Source organism: Parasteatoda tepidariorum, chromosome 11 (assembly GCF_982258835.1).
Source record: "Parasteatoda tepidariorum strain Cologne lab strain chromosome 11, Ptep-v5.0, whole genome shotgun sequence".
In the NCBI taxonomy this organism is placed as follows: Eukaryota; Metazoa; Arthropoda; class Arachnida; order Araneae; family Theridiidae; genus Parasteatoda; species Parasteatoda tepidariorum.
The window spans coordinates 7,875,243-7,898,822 of NC_141765.1; the positions used below are offsets into that span (position 1 = coordinate 7,875,243).

General features: G+C 30.5%; 1 protein-coding gene across 5 annotated transcripts in view; it reads left to right on the plus strand.

Moving 5' to 3' along the window:
- Window positions 1-23,580, plus strand: part of LOC107453214 (G protein-coupled receptor 83) — a 59,468-nt gene that overhangs the window by 11,868 nt on the left and 24,020 nt on the right. Inside the window, exon 2 of one of the 5 annotated variants that reach the window (XM_071187454.2) lies at window positions 17,385-17,472. The gene's annotated coding sequence lies outside the window, so the exon portion shown is untranslated. Of the gene's footprint in view, window positions 1-2,291; window positions 2,359-17,337; window positions 17,473-20,656; window positions 20,781-23,580 lie in introns of those variants that run through there. The other 4 variants (XM_071187462.2, XR_015430527.1, XM_087155305.1 and 1 more) reach the window with 4 other exon arrangements.

Here is a 23,580-nt window from a genome sequence, read left to right on the forward strand (position 1 = left end):
TATCTAACAACACCTTTTATGAAGAGCAAAGGAAAGATCCAAATATAAATGACATTATTGATCTGCTTGAGTCACCTTCTTTGATTAATGCACATAAAGTTAAAAATTTTACTGTTGATCCCGATACTAAACTATTAATGTATATTACAAACAAAAAAAGATTAGTTAAGTTAATTGTTGTTCCAAAATCATTACAGAGTAAGGTATTAAAAATTATTCATATCTCACATTTTGGCTTAGAGAAAACATACGAAATTGTTCAGAAAAATTTCTTTTGGAAAAATATGTATAATGATACAAGAAACTTTGTTTTATCCTGTGACTCATGTATACGCAACAAATCCTACAGCATTCCCAAAGCACCTTTACAGAATGTTCCCATCCCTAAAGTCCCAGGAGAATTTATTTCAATTGATATAGTGGGCCCCGTTAAAAATTGTGGTTATACATTAACCGTGTTGGATCATTTTTCCAAATTTCTGACTTTATACCCTTTCAGAAATTTAACTACCGAGACTGTATGACAGCATCTAATTGAATATATATCGATACTTGGTAGACCAGCCATGATTTTGACAGATTTAGGCACACAGTTTAATTCAGAGGTATTTCATTGCATCAATAAAACTTTAGGCATATTCTTGACCCATACTTCTTCGAAACATCCACAAGCTAATGGTGCCACCGAATCTTTGAATCGTGCCATTAAATCATCTTTTTTGACTTTGCATGAAGAAGATGTATCGTTTAAGAATTCATTACTTATTCATCAAAATGTGTACAATAATGCTGTTCATCCAAGCACTAGTTTTGAACCTGTACATTTTGGTAGATGCCCTCCCACTATGTTCGATACTTTTGATCCAAATGTAGAGCCTCAACAACTTGACAAGGCCTCTTTCCGTCAAAATTTCATATCAGATTTAAGGATAACTTATGATATAGCATTTAATAAACTGAAAGAGCAGCAGATTTTACAAAAGCAAAAACAAATGCAAAAAGCTTAACTTCGAAACTTTAATGTAAACGATTATGTGTACATGAGATCAAATGATACTTTTAAACCTTAATTTTTGGGCAATTGTGTCATAGTGAAGAAGCAAAGTGATGTAAATTTTAAAATAAGACCTTTAGACTCACCTTCTCATAAAGGTTTTGTAATACATAGTGATAGATTAAGACGTGCACCCCGCCGACTTTCTCATTTAGATCTTAATTATTCTACGAGCCCACCAATTAATAATCCACTTCATGGATATAACCTTCGAGTACGATAAGATTAAAATAATTTTAATAAAAATTGCTGTCATGCATGAGATTCCATATTTTGGTTAATTAGCTAAGTAAGCAAATAAATAAATAATTATGGATTATTTTCTTGTGAAATATTGTTGGTTTCTATTGCTGGCAATAGTGAACAGGTGCGCAACTGTTCTTTACAAAACAATATTTTATTTGAAAATGATGTGTTTATATATAATCATACAAAAAAAATATAATAAATATTTTTGTGGGTGACAGCAATACTTTCTTGTAAGTGGCTGTGTGGACATTATCAAACTCTGTGCATTATCAAACTCAATTAACATTATATAACTATTTCATTCAACAGTATTTAAGGAATTAAAGTTAAATTTAACTAACTTTCCAAAAAAAATTGTTAAAAATACTTACAGTTACTAAGTACTAATTTATTTCACTGTGCTGATTTTTTTCTCAATTTAACGATTGGGTATTTTTAACGTGGCAGATGAATCAAAACTGTTTAATGTTGATATAATTGCATATTTGACCTTTACTGGATATATCTACTATGATTTATTGAATTTATTTAATATGATTTGTTGATCATTTGTTGAAATAATCAGACATGTTTTTACAAGGTATGAAAATGTGTTGCATGTACTGGATTAACATGGTCATTCCTTTTTACGTATGATATTTCTCTTAGAAATGGTAATTTTTACATATATGAAGAAAAATGTTTGTGCTTTACAAACAAATTAAAATTTTAAGTTCTTTTAAGAGAAAATTGAATACCACTATTGAATTTTGATTATCACACTGAATACTCACACGTATTCACTTTTTTGGTTATATTTATTTATCCAAGTTTTTTTTTCTCATTTATTTTAGCTACATAACTACAAACATTTAAGAATGATGGTCATAATTAATAATACATAAGCATTTCTATTTGACTTTCTTGTCATGAATTTTAGAATTTCATTATTAAAATTTATATTTGTCAAAAAAAAATTAAATTTTATGGAATTAACATTTTTTCCTAGGTTTTTAGAGTTATTCCATAAGGTGACAAAAATGTATTTGAATGACTTCCAATGAGAGTTTTTAAAGGTAATTCCAAATTGTGATAAAATTTAAAGTTTTAAAGTTATTCCAAATTGTTTTAGTATGATTGAACGACTTATAATGAGAGTTTTTGAAGTTATTCCCAAGTGCGGAAAATGTATTTGATTAACTTACAGTGAAAAGTGCATTTAATGTGTGAAAGGTGTTATTATATGTGATATTTACTCATACTTGCAATGCCATTTTACTTTTCGTCGGAGGTTTAACCTCACCTTGTGATCTCACCAATTATGATTTGAATTTCAAGAAAAAAAAGCAATTCTTGTATAATTGGCCATCAGGACAATTGAACTCTTTTTTTCAGGGCACCAGCCGTCCCGCAGAGGACTGATCGTTAAGACACGGTTCCCAGCAGATCACCGAAGTCAAGCATCAGTGGCTACGGTCAGTGTGCGGGTGGGTGACCACTTGGATCAGTTTGCGTAGGAACCTAGGGTGTGCGGTTTTGGTCCTCGTTAAACTGTGCTACCGTTAAGTGCTCGACTTCGCGCGCAGGTCGTTGGGCTACCGAAGCGGGCTTGCCATCCCCTCCGCAGAGGATCAAAATTGTGATGGCATGTCTTCGGATCATCCTCCGGGATGTTTCACTGACCGTCGCCAATAGCCCATTGTGCAGCTCTAGTGCGACGTAAATTAACAACAACAACAACAATCAGGGCACCAGCCAAATTGTCTTTTACTGAGGACACTTATGTAGCTCAACATCTATTTAATGTATATGATTAGTCAAGATTTTTTTATGTAAAACATGATATGTATGATGATTTTTTATCTTCATGATTCGCATTTGATGATTTTAACAGTAACTTAATTTTTTGAATTTAACTTTTACATTTTAATGGGGTAATTTAAATTTAATTATTTTCATTAAAGGGGAGGTTAATAGTCTTTTTCCTATTCAAGGGGGGAATTTGTGGTGTGATCATGGGATCACCACAATATTTACTTTTCCCAATACCTACTGGGCTGTCTCCAACAGGAGCGCCCTCTTCGTTGCCTTTGCAGGATCTCTAGGGCTCGACTCCTAACTCGTCTTTAGAGATTCCCGCAGCCGCTAAGGAGGGGACGCTATCTTTTGGAGATAGACAAGTATTTCCCGTGGAACTCTCGAGCGTGCTGCTTCCTTTTTTTGGGCGGCATTTTTGATTTTCCCCCTGTGTGCTTCAAGTTCGTAATAATTCATATATAATTTTACTTTTTCAATTCCATAAATTCAACAAATTGCAAATAATCTATTTCGTAAATTTTAACTGCAGATGTCTCAAATATGCTGATTACATAAATTTAATATTTTACTCCCTGAAGCACACAGGGAGGACTCGACACGCGGATGTGTTGGAATTTTAATTGATGAATTTGTCATGAATTTTTATTATGTCTGAACTTTGATTCCTGACGAAATAAAGAAAGGATAAGATATTGTTCATTGTTTCCTGTGAATCACTTACGCATGCGGTCCCGTGAGATGTCTTCACCGAGTATAGTATAAGTTCCTGATCAAGAGATCAATCTTAGGTAAAATCTTTTTACGCCACATCGTTATGGAGCACCTGATGAAAAATTTGGAACCTGGCGATTATTCTTCTTCTTTCTCCACTATGCGGTCCCTCGTGGCATATACTTTTATATATCTTATTAAAAATAAAATTAAAAAAATACTTACATTAGATCGTCAATTGATATTTAGACATGAAAAATGAAAACGCTATCAAAATTTAACAAACAATTTATGAGGAAAGATTTCTGTTCTGTCTCTCTCAATGATTCGTTTGATTCCATTGCGTTTTTGTTTATTAATGGTTTAAATATTGAATTTTTACCCCTTTATGTGTATAGTGTTTACTTCATTGATGCAAGAGAATTCTAATAACATTTGTTAAGATTCTCATTACGAAACTTCTTGCATAGAAGAATTTCTTAAAACATTTAAATAATTGTCTTTTTAATGGTTTTTTTATTATAATATTTATTGTTTAGCACAGTTTTATCATAAAATGATTTAATTATGAAACACATTAATTATTGCGCATTGAATTTCCACGGCTTTCTCGCTCTCGTGTTAAGAAATATTTGCAATGAACTCTTAAGGTTTAAAAAAAAAATCACAAAGTTAAATAAATGTTTAAAGAACAAAGAAGACTAGAGCTAAAACAACTCGTCCATAAAAATTTTATATTTAAGTAAAATAAGTTAATTTAAATTTTCCAATTATACGAGAGGTCCTTAGAGAATGAATTCAAATTCTTTCTCATTGAGCACTAACTGTCTATTTGTTTAAATGAAATATCTTTAAAGACATTTCAATGCAAGTGATTTCATTTTTGAAATAAAAGTAGAAAAAAAAGATTCAGATGGAGGCTAAATAAGAATTACTTTCGTTTATTTATAAATACAATATTTTTGCTTCATAACTTAAAATTCTAAATGAAAAAATAAACTTAAAAAACACTTATATTAAACTAAATTTTAAATATTTTGAACATTATCAATATAAATTTCATTAGACTTTTATCTATGAATATAGGTACCTTATAGTTTATTATGGTAGTAACATTCTGGGTAAACATATGAAGAAGTTTTCGCACCCCGGACGATACTGAAAAAGGCGCCCTTAACGCCCGAGACGACTCGTAGGCTAGACTACCGAAAACGCCCGAGTTCACCGTGAAACCTCTAAGCGTGAAACGAGTTAGAGATTCTACCCCCTTTTCGAAAAATAACACACAATGGGGGAGGTGTGGCAGTATTCGTCCTTGAAGTTTATTTACAAAAAGGGAAGAAAGCAGAGGGATTTTTCAACAAAAGTTTTGTTTTATATCATTCCGCTTTTGTAAAGTTGTTTTCTCCTGTTTATATATATATATATATATATATATATATATATATATATATATATATATATATATATATATATATATATATATATATATATATATATATATATATATATATATATATATATATATAAACCAAAATGTATTTTCGCTGTAAAGGTCCTTCGACAGAAAATAATTTTCAAATTTTCAATTAAATTAATTTTCAATGATGAGACAGGATGAGTCGGATTTTAATGAATCAGGGGATGAAGATGAATTTGAAGATGTAACACCAACTGAAACTACTGTTGCCCCTAACGACTGAACTTCTTCTGATAATACTTCTCGAGAAAAAGTTAAATGAAACGTTTTATTGTAAAAATAAAATCATATTCTCATAAGCTTAAAATTTATAGTTAAGAAATATAGTATTTTTTTACTTTTTTGAAAGACAGAGAGAGATGTAGAAACAAATATAAACTCAAAATTAATTAACCTAAATTATTAAGCTGGCTACTTCTTTTTATCTGAACTTTTTTGATTACTTTCGTTGAAAAGAATAAACTGGAGTATTGGAGATAAAGTATTTTTTTTAATCATTAAATAATTTAGTTATTGTGCCTTTAAAAATATATCAATTGTTCAAGATAATAAACAGCTCGAAATTTGCAGTGTTTTCAGAAAAAAGAAATGGCAGTAATTTAAAAATATATTATTCTACAAGACTGAAAGATTACTAAATACAATTAATTATAAATCTATTTTTAAATATAAAATAAATAATTAAACATTATTTTATTAGAATTAGATCGTAGGCTTTGATGCCTTACAAAATAGTTTTTATATTTATAACAGTAGGATCCAAGAGAAAAAACTGCTTTGATGGGTACCAAAACTATTATTTGAAATTTGAACTTTATTCTGCATTTGTAGTTCGACAGCTGTAAATCATTCACGTTGTCTTGCTGTTTTATGAATGCCTCGCTATTTTCACCTTTTCAATGCTTGTTATTACGTAGGTATTGCACTTGAAGCTGCACCGACCCATTTTTTTTATTAATTGTTAACACCTGGTCTAAAAACACGAATTTTACTATTGTTTTTTTTAATGTGTTGGTGTCAAAACTCTTAAAATAGTTAAATCTCTATGAATTCATTTATTTTCAAGTTTACGCCTTATCTTCTTACAAAAGGGTTTCTTCACAGGAGGATTATCTGTAGTTAACTCTAATTTTTCAGGAACGCATTTTTTCCTTCATAATGAATGTTCTATATTCAGCTGTCAGACCATCCAGATGTGTTACAATTTGCTCATTCATTTCTGTAGAAGATAAGCGTTATCAGCATAGCTTCTAAAGGCTATTGTTAAATGAAAATTAACATGTCATATAGTAGATTTTCTCCAATTCTACCTGAAGTTGGGACTGATATCTTTGTCACCAAAATCATGGTGTGGTAGTGTAAGAAATTTCTTTGATATTCCCCTTTTCTTTCAAAGAAATTTCTTGTCACCACACCCATATATACTGCACCATATGTCTATAAACAGATGCCGATTTCCAACTGTTCAGTAAAATGCAGAACAATTTAGTCCCATACTCAAAAAGAAATAATTACAAGTTAAACGTGACAGAAAGATAAATCTTAGCCTAGAAGGCATTGTTGAAATAGGAAGTAATTGTGTTCCCTAGCTCGACTTATATTAAACTTATATTAAACTACTCACTTATATTAAACTAAATTTTAAATATTTTGAACATTATCAACATCAATATAAATTTCATTAGACTTTTATCTATGAATATAGGTACCTTATAGTTTATTATGGTAGTAACACTCTGGGTAAACATATGAAGAAGTTTTCGCACCCCGGACGATACTGAAAAAGGCGCCCTTAAAACTTAATTTTAAAAGAAGAAAAAAAACTGATTTTTTTTAATAATATTTTGATCTTTTTCGCCGGTAATGTCATAACGCTGAAGAAAATTGCTTTTTCATTCTAGATCTTTTTTTTCTAAATTAACCCTAAGTGCTCAATTAGGAAGTATATGAGCACGAGGAATGACAATTAATACATTCATGGCTAAAAATAAAGCCGTTAGTTTAATTAATGAGAATATTACCTCACGTATTGTAGAATAAATGCTTACAGTTAATTTTTATTGAGTATAATGTTAAATGACACACAAATACATAAGCATAAACATTAAAATTTATTTTTTCGTGCTATAGCCGCGGCGAACAAACAGTTTTTCAGACTTATCAAAATCAATTATATTTGAGATTTCATTTTCGTTCAAAATTTTTGTCTTATTTTGCATTTAATATTTCGTCATTTTGGTCAAAATTATTTTAAAAACAGAAAAATTGTCGCCGTTTATTGCCATTAGACAATTTATAGGTTTATAAGCATTTTTATACACATATAATTTCATTGATTGATTCAACTATCCACTAAAATGCCCTTCAGTGACACATCCATAAACAAATTCACAGCTATTTATTGCTGACTATACATTTATTCACTAAGCTATTGATTGGTTTACTTGCATTCCTCCTCCTTACTTTATTCACAAGCTGTATTGAAAATCGTTCATAATATTAGTTCTCATTACGAAACGAGCCTGTAATAAAATGATTATGAAGTATACAATATGAAAATTAAATGTTTAAAATAAATTTAAAATGTCTTCGTATAAAACACATGAACAAAAATAAGGACGATTTTCATAATAGAAAAATATTGAATGATTACACTGGGGGATAATTTTTCTTTCTGTTGCATACGATTTTTGAACGGAACTCAGATGTTTTCAGGTCACTGATTTCAAATCTACATTTCGTTCTCCAATTAAAAAATCTAGAGATTTTTTAAATGACATTTTTAGTCTATTTTTGACAAAATGTACAAGTTTAAAAACGTTATACATAACAAAGGGATGCATAAATGCTGTGAAAAATTTTAAAGAAGCTAAGGCAAATCATCAGGACTGAAATTGCATAGAAACCTATGCCCGGAAATGACGTCATACACAGCTATTATGCTTTGCTTTGCTATTATGAACTGTACCTTCGTGTGCATCTAAACAGATCTTAATGTGAAAGCGCTCCCAGCGGCGTGCGACAATGTTCCCGGGGGCATGGGTTCCTAAGCAATTTAAACACTGATGATTTTAGAATTGAAATCCAAATTAGTCAAAATCAAGTATTGGAATCCTGATGGGTCAGGGGTGGAATGCTTGACTTCCAATAAGGTGAACCGGGTTCGAATCCCAGCGATGGCTGGTTGATACGAATTCCACATGCGGCTTGCACCGACCACAGTGCTGACATAAAATATCCTCAATGGTAGACTACGGATCATGGGTTAGAATCCCCTTGTCCTCAGGCTAACCATGGGATTTTTTCGTTGTTCTCCTCTTCATGTAACTCAAATGTGGGTTAATTCTATCAAAAAGTCCTCTACGAAGACAAATTTCCTCCAATACTTGATTCAGGAGTTCCCTTGTCTTCTGGATTAGGTTCAAAATTACAAGGCTAAGGAGTTGAACATTCGTAGTCATGAAGAAGTTGACAGATACGGTTTGTCACAAACTTATTCCCCCCAAAATGAACAAAGGGCATTGTAAGGAGTGTTACAAAGGAACACCTGCTACTAAATGATGGTCAAGATGACCCACCTAACACGCTCAAAATGTTTCCCCCACAGAGTTACAGAGGCTATAGGGTTATACTTTTTAAGGGTATGTTCTGAATGCAAAGTCATAAACTTCGTCCGATCTAATATTTTAAAGTTAGTTGCATAATTTATATTGTAATTAACTAATTGTAATTATTTAAATTATTTCCGTTGTTTATGACTATGATTTAACTATTTCATTCACAGCAGCAAATTAGTCAACAAAAAATGATTTATCAATCGAAAACAAATTAAAAAGAAAAAAGTGCATTAACATTTAATTAATTTTGTAATTTTACTCCTTTAAATTTGTTAATGTTGAGCAAGACATTTTGTAGATGCATTCTAATCATAATGCCATGAAATGGTTTTTCGCTCCGCAAAAACATATTGAATCAGGAATAATTTGTGATTTACATATTGATTCTGACATAGATTTGAATTTAATCATGAATATAAATTTTCAGTATACAAAAAATTAAAATTAACTTTATGATATTAATTTAATTTTAATGATAAAGCACAAGGTATAAAAAAAATAAAACAAAGGAAGGACGTAAAAGAGATTGATTTCTCAAACTGAATTTTATTTTGAAATGACTTTGAATTTTAACAAGTCCTCAGATTTTTCTGCTTTATTCCAAGGAGAAAAATTAATTCAATTTTCATGATAAAGGACAAGGGATGAAAAAAATTAAAACAAATGAAGGAATTAATTTTCTTTTTAAAATGACTTTTAATTTTAACAAGTCATCTGATTTCTCTGATTTAGTCTAAGATTAAAATTAAGTTTACATAAAAGGAAATATGTATATATTTACACAAATTAAAATATATGTATATATATCTTCCAGCGTGTCATATTTAAATATGTTTCTTATTTATCGAAGTATAATCTAAACACATTGTTAATTCTAAAATTATAACCTAACATTTATTGTATATTAGAGTGTATTGTATATTAGAGTATATTGTAAATATGTTATACATGGTAATTATTATTTTTTTTTAACTTGATAATGTAATATTATTTTTCGAATTATAGCTATTCGAAACAAAATTGGATAGCTAGATAGCGAAAAAGACTAATGAAAATTTTAAAATTTTTTTTGAAAAACCTAATGATATTGGGAAATTATGTTATATACTTTTAAAATATTTAAAAAATTTCAAGTATAAATTGAATGAAATATGTTTAATGACTTTAAATTATTCTAAAAAAAAATATAGAGAAAACAATTTACAAAAATATCATTAACATAAACAATGTAAAAGTTAAAATCCTATGAAAATGAAGTTTTAAAAAAATATTTACAATTAAACAAGAAATAAATCTGAAAAATTTGTTGTACTCCTTAAAACTATTACAGAGTTTTCATGAAGACTTATTTTATTAATAAGAATTAAGAATTACGAGTTACAAAATTAATCCCAAAAATGAGCAAAAAGTACCATTTAGTTAAAAAATGTTTGAAAAATAACAAAGACCGAGGAATAAAAATTATTATAGAGAAATTTTCAAAAAATATCATTTTCTTCGGATTTTCATTAACTAACAAAAAATCAAAGTAAACTACGAAGTTTGAAAATTAAAATGTGAGGAAAATGCATTTCAAATTTACATGACTAAATGTAGAAAGTAATAAAGTCAGACAAAAATAATTACTACACCAGGTATACTGACAAAAAATGCATTAAACTATGTCTGACGCACAAGGAAAGGAATAAATTAAGAGATTACTGAGCAACCTTGGAATCGTCAGCCCTGTGCATAGCTAATAATTGCAATGCTAGTAGTATGCTAGTGAAAATTGAGGTACGACTTTACTATCAATAATGGCAATCAAAAAAATCAAAATAAAAAATCAAAATAAAATATCTGAAGTCTTTTTTAACGGAAATTAGAAATATCTATAATCAAAATTTCTTTATATATTTTTTTTCTTCTTTTATTTTGATAATATATATTATATATATATTCTCACCCTATTGATAAATCTATTATGTAAAAAATTAAAATTTTCAAAATTATAATTAACTTTAGTATGTAAAACCAGAAATATATGCAAACTAAGAATAAGGAAATTTAATTTTAAGCAATATTCTATTTTGTATATTTTATTAACATAAAGTTTTGTTGACGAAATTATTCTGTCGACATCAGTGATTGTATACACCTTGGCTATTGCATTGGCACTTACTGGACAAAAGCAGTGATGGTTTTTTTTTAGAAAATAATAAATAAAGATTTATTTTTCAGCTTTAAATTATGACATTAAAATATTATTCTAATTTATAACATTAATATACATTAATTAATATATAATTATAGCATTTATAGCAATAGGAAAGAAAATTTAATTAATACAAAAAGTAGGTTTCTGTTAGTAAAAGATTATATTATACCCTAATGGCGACGAAAAAAATTAATATAATAAAGAAACAAGGTTCTGTTAGTTTTTATAATACATTAATTATTATCTTTAAGATTTGAAATGAAAAGTCGTTTTTAAAGATTGAGAGTTCGTTAAAATATGCCTTATATTGTAAAAATACTGACTGTACTTACTTGTAATACTTACTGACACAATTATTTATTGACTAAATTTTTTCAAAGGTAAGGTATGTATGTATGTATCATAATAAACAAATACAATAACAGCAAATACAAAATTTTCTGCTTTTCAGCAAGAAAAATTTGCAATGAATAAAATCTTTCGCAGGGCATGACATATACTGTGATGTATATATTGTGCAACTATTGAAAGCCCGAGCATAATTTTTCATTTTATAAACCCTTCCTGTAAAGAGATAAGACTTTCGATTTAAATAAATAAATATATAACTTTTTTTCTCGATTTCCATGTGTATTTCTTATATGTATTTCTTATAATTATTAATACATTTTGTTAACCGTTAAAAACAGATTTTCCTAGCATTTACTTCTTTAAGAAGAGATTACGAAATTATTCGTATAAGAGTTATGCTACAGTTAAATTTCCACGCATAGCCATGATTGAAAAATAATAAAAAATCAAATAAACTGCTGTTTGTAGAAAATGCAACACCATGAAAGAATCATCAGAATCAAATGAAATTTAATGCAGAAACGACTTGTACTGATACAAATAAATGATGAAATTTTCAAAACAAAAGAAACAAATTAAGCGTCCGAAATCAGTATTTGGTGCAGCCACCACGCGCTGCAATAAGTGCTGCTATACGACGTGGCATGGAGTCAAACAGATGTTGAATATCTGCTTGAGGAAGAGAATTCGATATCGCTTGTATGCGCAACCAAAGTTCGTCTTTGGAAACTGCAGGACGCGGATCACGAGTGAGACGCCGACCAACCATATCCCACACGTGCTCAATAGGCGACATATCCGGCGAATAAGCAGGCCAAGGAAGAAGTTGCATGCGTTGTGCTGAACAGAAGTCTCTAACAGTCCGCGCAACATGTGGGCGTGCATTATCCTGCTGAAAGATAGCTCCAGGGATGCCTTGAAGGAAAGGAACGACTTCGGGCTGTAGCACTTCACGGACGTATCTGTTGCTATTGAGATTACCCTCAATTCGTATCAAATTGGATCGTCCATGATACGAAATCGCACCCCAGACCATAACTCCGGGTGTTCGACCACTATGTCGTTCAATAATACACTCAGGAAGGCAGCGTTGACCGGCATAACGTCTAACACGAACACGGCCATCATGGGTCCACAAATTGAAGCGTGATTCATCTGAAAAGACAACTTGGTGCCAATCAGCTCGCCAGTCTCTGTGCTCAAGAGCCCACTGCCGACGCAGCCGTCGATGATCCGCCGTGAGGGGAATCCTGTATAATGGCACCCTTGCACGCAATCCACGGCGCAGCAGACGACGACGAATTGACGAAGCCGACAATTGTACACCTGTAGCAGTAGACCAATGTGCTGCCAGCTGCCTGGAGGAAGCTGTGCGATCATTCACCGCCATGCGGAGCAGGTGTCGATCATCGCGCTCTGACGTCACCTTCTGTCGTCCAGTGCCTGTTTTTCGAGTTGTTCGGTGCTCGTCGGTCCACTGCTTCCAAACTCGCATCACTGTGGAACTGTTCCGCTGCATACGAGCTGCTATTGCGCGATAGGAAAATCCTCCTTCTCGAAGGCCGATTATCCTCCCTCGTTCAAACTCCGTAAGTTGCTTGAATTTCTTATTCTTCCGTCGTGGAGACATACTCAGGTCTCACTAAACGTTTGCCACTAACAAATAATCATAGACTATTTTCAACGTCCCGCTACAGCACTTTATTTATACGCTTTCAGCATCAATTCAGAGGGCGCTGCGCGCGCCACGCACGCGCGATGGCTCTGAAACTTTATTAATTTGCATAATATCCTATAATTGACATTTGCTGCGAATTTCATTTGATTCTGATGATTCCTTCATGGTGTTGCATTTTCTACAAACAGCAGTTTATAATCCAAATATTCGCAAAATATATTTTTAATAAAACAGTAGTATAATAATAAATTAGCGAATAAATAAATATAGATGATAGAGATAAAAAATAAGTTTAAATGACATGACATTAAAATAATTGAAAAATTGAAAAAATTGAAAAATTATTTAAAAAATTGAAAATTTTCCTAAAATTTTTTTACAAAATGTTGATAAAAAATAACTATAATTAATAAAAATTTGCATTGTACGTAAATTAAACTAAATAACTACAATTAGGAGAACTTAGCATTAACATCATTAAGTGACAATCGAAATAATGAAAAAACTGGTATAAGTTGAGTATCATAACTAAGAAAAATTAAAATGCGCATAAATGTAAACCAAGGAAAAATTGAAACCAACATTAAAACCTTTGAGAACTTATATTTAAGAAACATTACGCAATGTTTATAAGAAATTAATAATAATTAATAACTGAACATTAATAACATAACATAAATTTAATTAAATAACTGCAAACTAAAATTATTAACTAACATTAAGTTATAATTCATGGAAGTGTATGATTTTTAAAACATCATTTATATTAAGTGATAAATATAGAATTATTTTACTTCATTTTTGATAAATTGTCTGAAATTAAATAACTTAAACTTAAATCAAGAATAAATTTTTGAAATTTTAAGATAATAACTTTCAAAAAAGCACATGCTTTCCTCTACTAATCAGCATTATAATCAGCTTGTTATAAATAATTTGCAAATAAGAGGCGATAAAGGATAATCCTCTTGCACCCCTCTCCAAGCTTCATCTTAGTTCTTCACCCCTCCGATTTTGACAGTTGAAGATTGATTAAGGATTACGCCCACTGAAGAGGGGGAGAATTCTTGTGACGAAGGAGCTCGCACACGCGTAAGCCCATAAAATTGAGTCGCGTATTCAACGACGGTTACAAATTAAAATAAAGTATTAGTATAACTGAAACAAAAAGTTTGTTCCCCAATTCAAACAATTTTTGGGAAAATTAGATACTATCTACCCAGACTTATATGGGTATATAAAACTATGTATATAAATAAATAAAAACCTACGTACAACGGTTTAGGTCAATGAGATGAATAAAGAAGTTATCAAGCTCAAAATTAGCAGTTATTTGCAGAGAAAAAAAAGTCTTACTTTAGGCCTCCAAAAAATCTTTTAATAACTACTTTAAATATATATACAAAGAACAAATTGTATATTGAATATGAACAGATGAAATATTGTAAAAATGAATATATCTTTCTCGCTAACATGAAATTTACTAGGGCATTGGTAATTACCAATTATCTTGGAAATTAAGCATTCAGTTTTGTCCCCAATTTCTCAAAAAATCCGTTTAGATTTGTCCGAAAAACTTAAACTGCAGACGAAATAGGAGTATTTTCGGCATGAAATATTAAAATTTATATCAACTACACTGGTTATCATAAATTAAGGAAAATTCACAAAAATCGCGATAACTCAAGAAATTACACATGGAATTTTATGAAACTTACCCACAATATACAACACATAGTAAGGTATTAAACAACATAAAAAGAAATTATCAGACATTAATAGTAGTATAGAAATTAGCACATGTATAAAATAAACAAATTGGAAGTATCGGTTTGCAATAGAAAAAGTACCTTTAATATGGAATATGATTGCCTCTAGAAGCAATACAGCACAAACAGCGATGTGTGATGCTTTCAATTATGCGGTCTATCAGTTCAATAGGAAGTGAGAGCCATTGCTCTTGTAAAGCAGTTGCAAGCGTGGCAAGGGTCTGAGGGGGCGGATTGATGGCAGATACACGCCTCCCTAGAGCATCCCAAACGTGCTCGATAGGATTCAAGTCCGGGGATCGAGCTGGCCACTCCATGCGAGTAATTGTTTCCTGTTGAAGATAATCATCAACAATGCGAGCTCTGTGTGGTCTTGCATTATCGTCCTGTAACAGGAAGCAATCACCAATTGCCCCGGCATATGGGCGCACATAAGCATCAAGGATGTTGTCTCGATAAACCTGAGCATTCACGGTTCCCCTTGGAAAGACATGGAGGTATGTGCGCCCTCCTAAGGATATGCCTCCCCAAACACAGACACTGCCTCTTCCGTATGCATCTCTTTCACGGATGTTTGATGGATGATAACGGGTCCCAGGTTCTCTCCATATCAAATAACGTCTACTGTCACTTTCTAGACTAAACCTGGACTCATCCGTAAAGAGAACAGGCCTCCATTGATCTGACGTCCAGTGGACATGTTGTCGGGCCCACTGCAAACGGTCTCTCCTATGGCGTGATGTGAGCGGCACGCAAATGGCTGGTCGTCTCGCATACAGACCACCTTCGTGGAGCCTTCTGCGCACAGTTGACGTTGACACCAACCTTCCGGTGGCTGCAGCAAGAGAGGATCTAAGATGTGTCGGAGTAGCGGTTCTATTCCTGCGTGCACTTAATGTCAAATATCGGTCATCGGCACTGGTCGTAACAGTTGGCCGTCCTTGACTGAACCTCCTAGATGCCGAATCTGTGGTTTGAAATTGCCTCCAAAGTCTATGAACCACAGATGGACTCACATTTAGCCATCTGGCCACTTCTGATTGACTCTGCCCTGCCTCTAGTCTCCCGATGGCTCTCCATCGTAGTTCTTCAGGCAAATGATGCCTAGAGGTCATTATTACGAATTGGCTATCTCAGATTTTCAATGTCGCAATCACAGTAAAATTTGTGTGCTTTCTCTCAAACTTGGACTTTTATGCTCCAGGCAGATGACGTAAGCCGAGTGCAGCGCCACTAATTTGCATATTGCAATTTTACTCAGCTACTCTTAGTGGACAACATATGCAAATTTTGCACGGTTTGGCTTACTTTTGAAAGAGTTATCGCTATTTTTGTGATTTTTCCTTAATTTATGATAACCAGTGTATTTCACATTATATGTATAAAAGGTATATTTGACACACAGGCATATGTAGTAAGTATTCAAGACCCATAACACTTAATTGAACAAACACACTCAGTTTTTCATTAGAAAATAAATTCCTTTTTTCTATATCAAAGCATAGTGTTAAAAAAAGTCATTCTTCATTTTTTTTATCTTTGATTAAAAAATCAGTTAAAATAATACAAAAAAGTTTTTTGATTTTAAATCTAAATTTACTAATTACTTTGAGATTGATTCCGAAATTAAGGGAAATACATTATTGCTTTATTACATAGTTTTACTTTGGACAGCATGCACCTCTAATCATTCATCAGATGTTATTAATACCTGTTACAGCATGATTCATTTTCTAAGTTGGTGATAATTTCAGGCTCCCATGTATGTTCTAAAGAACAGCTGTAGTAAATAAGTTTTTACTTTTTACAAAGTATATGAAACATATATCAATGATGGTAATTACAGAACACCGTGTATCCTTGTAATAGCTTTAAATTAAAATGAAGTTTCAGCATTCTATTTTTTAGTTTAAACTTCTTAGATTAATAAATGTCATACTCTTCGATTAATTATGTCAACGTGGTAATGCAAATATAAATATAAAATTAGTAAAAGTTTTTAAGATAAGGATTATATATTTAATAAAACACCGAGAACGACAAATACAACACATTGTCAGAGCTACCAGCAGAAATCATGCTTTTTTTTTTCATCCTGATGATAATTACACTTCTACAATAAATATTTTATTAGTAATACGTCAGATATTTTATCAAATAGCTTTACTTAAAAATATTATTTTTCTAACTAATAAGATATTTCAATAGAAGTCCTGTCAAATTAATCTCGACATTAATCAAAAATTGCTTATTTCAAAATATATTCTAATAATTACTTGCTCTTTTGTTTATTTAAATGCATCCAATCAGAAACCTTCGAAAAGCATGCGAACAAGGAGACAATTTTTTATGTAATGTCTAGTAATTGTTTCCTTTTTTGTTGACTCTAGAAAGCGTCTGCGCAAACGTCTGTTTTTAAGAAACATAAGTGACTATGTTTCTGTACATATTCGCAGTAACTCGCATATCTAACTTTTGCAGAAGAGTTTTAAAGATGTCAACTTGATGAATCCAAAAATTTCGAAACGTTTCTAATGGATGATCGAAATTTATAAAAAAACAACGTTCTGTAAGTAGAAGGCTTTCAATTTTTGTAATGAAATTTTTTAAATATATTATTAATACTTTTTAGCAAACCATGTTTTGATTTCTGTAACCTAAACATTCATATATGTTATTTAATGTTCAGAGTTTGAAAGAAATAAGTTTTATACAAAAATATTGATCTAGTTTAATCATATGTTTACGAATCAAAAAAAATTTAAAGGCACTTTAAAATTAGTTTAAAAGAGATAAATTAGCAATTTTCATTTTAACTTTGGCATGACAGTTCAGGGTAGATCTTGTTATATAAGCAAATAATATATACACTCAGAAAAAAAAAATTATGATCAAAGCTACCAGAATACAGTAAAGTTTGCCGAGTTTCTGGTTCTATGGGAATACCAAAAAGAAGATAATATAATCAAAGCACTTTGGTAATGATTTTGATAAAATTATTAAACAAAATATAGTTTTATAATATATGTTAAAATTTGTTAAATGTGTTGCAATTTGGTAATTTTATCATGATAGTTAAGAGCCTGGCTTAAAAACCATTTATACGGTTAAATTTACTTTTCAGTTTTGTATTTTTTTTTCTTTCTAAATGTGTGGTATTAAGAACTATAAGTTTGAAAACAGAATTTCCGGTAAACCGTTACCATAAGAACAAGAAAATTAACAAATGAATGGTTTAAATACCGTATATTTTGGTTTTATTAAACAGAATTATGGTTTCCGTTTTTTTACCAGAAATGTCATTACCATACAGAACGGTAATTTTACCTGCACCAGTTACTGGAATAACTTTTTTTCCAATTATTCGATTTTTAAGTACTGAAATTCATTCTTCATAGTTAAATAATTCAAACAGTTGACTCTAAATATGCGAATTAGTTATTATAAATGAATAAGGAAAAGTCACTAAATCAGATACGAAACTTTCCTACTTTCTCTGAATCGAGATACTGTTTTTTAGACGAATTCAGATTCTCAATCACCAAAATATGAAGAGTAACACCATTTTTAAATTTATTCCCAATAGTTTGGCGGTTAAAAGATAGCGATTAAGAATTTGACCCCTTTAATATTAATTTCACTTTTCGAGTGATTCGCCATATCTCGAGATCCTGTCGATTGAATCGAAAGAGCCGTGAGGGCTCAGGAGATAGAGCGTTCACCTTCCAATGAAGTGTCCGGGTTCGAATCCCAGCGATGGATAGTCGATACGAATTCCGCATCCGGCTTGCACCGACCACAGTGCTGATGTAAAATATCCTTAGTGACAGACGGATGATGGGTTAGAGTTTCCTTGTCGTCGGTCTAACCGTGGGAGATTTTCGTGCTATTCCTCTCCATGTAACGCAAATGCGGGTTAGTTCCATTAAAAGTCCTCCACGGTTCCTCCTTGGTTTCAAAATATTAGGCTACGGAGTTGAACGTTAGTAGTTTTAAACCAAAAAATTGGATTGGTAGTTCAACAACGGTAATAAAAAAAATTTTGGCTGTCTCAAATTTCTAATTTCAGGAACATGGCAAAATTCGCAGGCTCACGATCATTTTGCTCATTGCAGATGACGTTATTTAATTGCAGCACCACTAGTTTACGTATTGCAGTTTTACTTAACAACTATTATTTGACAACATATTCAAATTTCATTGAAGTTGGCCTATTTTTGGGAGAGTTTTTCTTCATGTTTCTTTAATTTATGATTAAGTCCTCCACGAAGGCAAATACTTTATCCAGGAGCTCCCTTATCTTCTAGATTAGGATTAAAATTACAAGGCTACGGAGTTGAACATTAGTAGTCGTAAGCCCGATTCGTGGGTCAGGGGTCAGCTGTTCAACGTCGGTTATAAAATAAAATAAAATTGAATCAAAAACATTTTGCATACAATTATAATCTGAAGAATTAGGTTTTGCTATGACTTCAGATTCAACTTTTTGGTGTTGTATTTTTGCGCTCTCTAGTTATAGTAAATTGTGAAGTGTCCAGCCAATAGCAGCATGGCCTACAGCTTTATTGTTCGCCATGTACCTATAAACACAACACATCTTCATTCTAAAGGTATATCGTATTATGAGTTATAAAACTTTTATTATTTTCATCTTTGTTTATATTATTATATTCTTTATATCACCTCCGTGGACTATTAAGTTTGAGTCCTAGTACGAGAAAATCCAATTACTAGAACAAAGTTATAAACAGAATTAATTATTCATTTTTTGAGCATTGTACATAATATTGGGCATGTATACATAGTTAAAAAAAATCTGCATCAAATCACGGTATAAAATACCGGCACTTAGGGTGCATTATTCGTAAAATCCATTTTTACAGTAGAATATTATACCACAATCTTTACAGTAATAATTATTTAATTAGAGTGATAAAGTGATTTTACAATAATTTTTGCTCGAAAAATTACGGTACGTCAGATTCTTTGTTGGTAAAAATGGATTTTGAGTTAAAAAAATACCGGCACCCTGAGTACCGCTACTTTTTACCAAAATTTGATCCAGAATTTTTTACAGTGTAATGCAATCCAGGTTGAATATTTCAATTTTATTTTTTTCCAAGTCTTTTCAATCTACTTTGAAAAAAGCATGAGCAACTACTATAGTCGTTAGCGTTAATATATACTAAAAGATTCGTAAGTGATCCTTTTATAATATTTTTCAATTTGAAAATTTTAAATGGATTCTTAAATAAAGGAAGAATACCTCAGATAGAAACTACTATAATGAATAATTTTTTAATTGATATAAAATTTTAAAAAAAGTAAGAATTATTGCTTTTAGCTATCAACGACTTTAACTCGTCCTATACATAAAAGGATCTTTAAGATCTCACCTTATAAAACAAATAAAGATTTTCAGAAACAGCAATTTTTTCCTATACTATAATAATATTTTTTTTAAATATTGATGTTAGATTTATCCTAATTTTTATTGTTTTTTTTTTTAAACTTAAAAAATTAGATAACTTTTAAAAGTTGTATATCATCTCGCACAAGATATTTTTAATATAGATATGACTAAAGCAAAACTATCAGTATTAAATATAGAAAATGTTCGTCTCTAAAAGTGGGATTGACGTCAAAAACAATATTTTTCATTTTTAAAGCCTTTCTTTCATAATAATTTTTTGTTATGCAAACATGATATCAAAAGGAAGAATTAATGTCAGAATTTCATAGATGGATAAACAGTTTGAGTTACTACTTTTTTGTGGGAAGCATTTTATTTTATGCTAAGTTTTATGTGATTTTTTTAAGTAAAAAGAGAATATCTGAAGGAAAGTTTGAAATTTGTAATACGCAAAAGCTTAGATAGTAAGTATTTGTATTTAAATATAAACTTTGCAATTCATTTTGATTTTTAAATCTGCTTTGAAACTCTCTGACATTAGATTGATTTACAATTATCTGAGAAGGAAATTCTGGTAATATTTCTATACTGCATCTTAAAGACATTTCTAGAACAAAACAATCCATAATTATGGCAATAAAACCAAAATATACGGAATTTAAACCATTCATTTGGTAATTTTCCAGTTTATGTGGTAGTGCTTTGCCGGAAATTCTAGTTTTTTAAATTATAGTTCTTTTTACCACACATTTAAACATTCGACAAAAAATGCAAAACTAAAAAGTAAATTTAACTGAATAAATGGATTTTATGCCATGCTCTAAGGCTAAGGTATCATGATAGAATTACCTAATTTTACTTCATTTGCCAAATTTCAGCATGTAAGACAATATTTTATTGCTAATTTTAGCAAAGTGCTTCGGTAAAAATTACCGTGCTTTATGGTATTCCCATAGAGTCAGAAGCACTCTAAATTTTACCATATTCTGGTAGTTTTGATCATATTTTATTCTCTATGTATAAAATAAGACAGAAATAGGTTATACATTTATTAAAAAGTAAATATATAAATAAATAAATAAATAAAATAAAAACACATTCGTTATTCCCATTGCACTTTTCAATTCAAAATAAAATAAGTAAATCATCAATAAAAAACGTTTGACTGATAGACAACATTTTTAATACTTGTTTGTTTTCCTTTCAACGAAAACCATACAGCTGCTTATTTTATTCATTTTCAGTTTATACATAAAGTAAAAACAAATTCAGGTTTTAACCAGAGGCCACTCTGGGATTGATAATTTAATTATCGGACAAGACTATTATTGATAAGACAATGGAAAAATTCATTCGCCTTATTATATATTTTCAAAATAAATCTTTTCCTTGATTTATACTTTCACAATTTCTTTTCATACTTCACTTTTAAGATTATTTGGAGTTTCATGGTAAAACAAAAATTAAAAAATTGGGATTTGCTGCACTAAGCAACTACATTGAAAAAAGAAAAGTTTAAAGGTATAATACAGAAGTGTCCAATACATAAGAGAGCACATGAGAGGGGCACGAGGTAGAAGAAAATGTAACTAAGCACTTTTTTTCCTTCCTTTGCATTTAGAGAAGTCAATTTTGCATTTGGAAAAATGATATCTTAAAAAAAAATTTCATTACAGTTCAAAATGAAGAGAGAACTCAATTATCTTGCAACTTTCCTATCAAACACTTGTCATCATTATTCTCATAGGAGTATGAAAAATCATATGAGTTTTTAAATAACACTTATTTTAATCAAAATAAGTAATACGTTTTGCATTTTCTTAAGGGATCTAAAATCACGATACAAATATTTTTAATTTTGGAATGTACTCATAGCATCTTCATATATAATGCTATAATAAAGATATGTTGCAATAAAATTGTTTCTTTGATAGAAGAATTTTCAGTATTGCATGAGTTCAGTCATTTCACGGTACTATTGAAATCAATAAAAATATTCTACTAGAGTAGAATAACGTAGAAGAGATAAGCATTTCTTTTTCTCACTAAGACGTGTTTTATCTATGTTCTTCGGTCTTTTCAATGAGAGTCCGACATCCTACTTCATAAATAAAGGAAAAGACGATGCATCATTAAATTATTACTCACCAAACGCATATTATTTTTTAAATAACAACATAGTTTCTTTTTCAAAACTGTATTCAATTCTATTCTATTCTAGTGTCGAAAATTGAATTCCTATTCTATTTCAGACATTGATTGTTAATGCTTTTAACATTTTGGCTAGACTTAATATTTATTGCAAGTGCATTTTCTTGACTCAAATAATATATTTTAAAAAAATCGTCCTTATATTTTACTATCTTAACACTTTATAAGGCCACTTTTTCCATGAAATGTTATGTTGATATATATTTTCGGGATTGATACACAGAAATAAATTAATTTACATAAAATTAATTTGGTTTTTCAAGACTATTTTTTATGGAGAAGGTGAGTGTAAATGTTTTAAAAATTTTACCTACTGTAAAAAATTGACTAAAAACTAAAACTTCTGAGCTTAAAAATAACCTTTTTTTTTTAAATCCTGTGTTAATAAATACAAGTAAACTAAATGAGAAGGATTCAAATGAGCGAACCCATAACACACAAGAGAAAAAAAAAACATCTCAGTGTTAGTCTTTCTTCTTAGCCCCACGCAAACCTTTATTATTACCCTCATTTATGTAAACAAAATCCTCTTTCAACTAAGGAAAGGGAAATACATTGTGCTATGCAGACTATTGCAAAGAACAACGTTAATAAAGCACACATGAAAATACATAAATTGACAAACTATTTTTTCAGTTCTATTAACAAGAACCTTCCTCAGCTTTTAAACGTTTTTTGACGTTTAGACACTGGAGAAGGTTCTTGATAAAAGAACTAACTCTATAGTACGTCAATTTATGCATTTTCATCTATACTTTATTCACGTTGTTCTTCGCTTTAGTTTCAAACCCTCTACACTTATATTTTTTTCTATTTTGTGAAGTTATCAACAGATGACTACGCAAATCATAGATGGGAAAATAGTTTCCCACCTACATTTATAAAACTAATGAATTTTGACGGAGGTATACTTCTCACGCAAGTATACTTCTTAAAGGGTAAATGATGAGTTCAAATTGTAGAAACCATGCAGGAGGTACTAACGACTATTTTCTTGCTTATAATCCAAACCAGTTGATTTTGAATATTCATCTTAATATTCAGCATGTAATT